Genomic DNA, 1820 nt, shown 5'->3' with positions numbered 1-1820 from the left:
CGGGGCGGGGCGGTGTGTGCGGGCACCGGCGGCTGTGGGGTGGGCAGCGTGGCGTCAGCTTTTTCGTCAACTACGTCATTCTGCCGCTGCCTTCGCGGGCCCCGGAGACCCGGCCCTGGGCAGCCCTTCAGAGCCCCGGTAGCGGGTGGGCGGCCCCCGAGGACTACCGGGCTCGGGGAGCGCGCGCCAAGTTCCGGGGACCGCGGCCAGCGGCAGCGGCCGGGCGGAGAGACAGCGCGGCCCAGGGTGAGCGGGCGCGGGGGCCGGGCGCGGGGGCCGGGCAACCCGCCCGGAAGGAGCGGACCCCGGGGTGGGCCAACGGTCCAGCTCGGGGACTTGCTGGCCAAGTGGCACCGGTGGAGGCGCGCACGTGGGGGGTGCAAACCCCCGAGTGACTTGCTTTATTTTGGACCCAACTGGAATTTTAGTGTTAGACTACTGTTAATCTCTATGAAATCCCCTTATTAATTCTATTCCAGTGGGTAGGCTGCCCTGCACTTTTCCACCGGGGGTTTATAAATATCCTATCAATATATAACAAGGCCGACTGTGAACTGTGGGCAAGGGGTTTATAAATAAAACGTGTAAAGAAAGGAGTGTCAGATAAGTTTCTTCTGCAAGATTACATTCAGTTCAAGAGATGTAAAACCCGTTTGTGTAATTTAATACTAATCTTTTGAGGGTTAAACTGGTTTTGCCCTTTTCATTATTTATTTTTTCTTACACTCCAATACCAGGGCTTAACAGAAGGAAAATAAATATAAACTGGATTCCCTCCACCTTCCAGTAAATGTTGTCACACTGAAGTTGCTTCATTCTGTGGGCAGCATCACATTTCAGCTAACGAGATACAGGGTCAGATTATGAAAAGCCAACATAGGTATTTCCTGTGGATCCATTTAAAACAGGTGTCCTCTGAAAATAGTCTCTTGAGTCACAGAATGTGGAGTGAGGGGGCAGGGAAAGCAGAGTGCAGAGTGTTAAGAGGTAAAGTGGCAACTCCTGAATTCTTCCAACCAATCTCTTAACCAAAATAAAGAAACCCAGTAGATATTTTCTAATCGGCCTCATAATTATGCCAGTAGAAGTTAATGTCCTCCAAATCAAGATAATTCCAAGAAGATTCTACCAGCATAAAACTATTCATTATTGATGATTTCTAGTTTTATCTTCATGTAAAAGTTGGGTGCATTTTTAAAAATTGTGTGTCCATGCTACAGGTTCATAAGATTGCAAAATTAAAAAGTAGATCTACTGAAGATCTAAGTCCTTAGTAAAGTTTTGAGTTCGTGTGATATCCTTAAATTTTGATATACCTTCATACCTTACAATTTAGAAAATCATAAATAAGACTCCCTATCCCATCCTAGAAAAATATAATAATATTTGTATAAAGCCATTTAAAATTTTATTCTGTACTCAATTTCTTTTTAAGTAACTATACCATTCAAAAAGTGTTTTGAACCTATTCTAATGGTTTTGCTTTTGTGATTTGCTAACCATAATAAGATAATGAGTTTTGTGGGCTTTTTTTTTTTTTTAAAAAATGAAACATTTGCATAAACAGTGACTCAAATATTTTATGAGAATGTCAGTCCACAATTTTTGGAACATCTTGATGATTATTTATGAACACATCCAGGTTGCTCTTTTTGCTTTTTAGACCATATCTAGTAATCTTAGACATGTTTCACATGTCTCTGAAAAAAATATTAACCTACACACAGACTGCGTTTTTCTTAGTGTAAGTATTGCAGTACAGTATTGCACTTAAAACTTCACTCTGTGGAAGGTTATCCTTTTTTATGAACTATAATACG

Source organism: Lipotes vexillifer, unplaced genomic scaffold, assembly GCF_000442215.2.
Source record: "Lipotes vexillifer unplaced genomic scaffold, Lipotes_vexillifer_v1.1 scaffold112, whole genome shotgun sequence".
NCBI lineage: Eukaryota > Metazoa > Chordata > Mammalia > Artiodactyla > Lipotidae > Lipotes > Lipotes vexillifer.
This window is presented reverse-complemented; position numbering follows the sequence as displayed.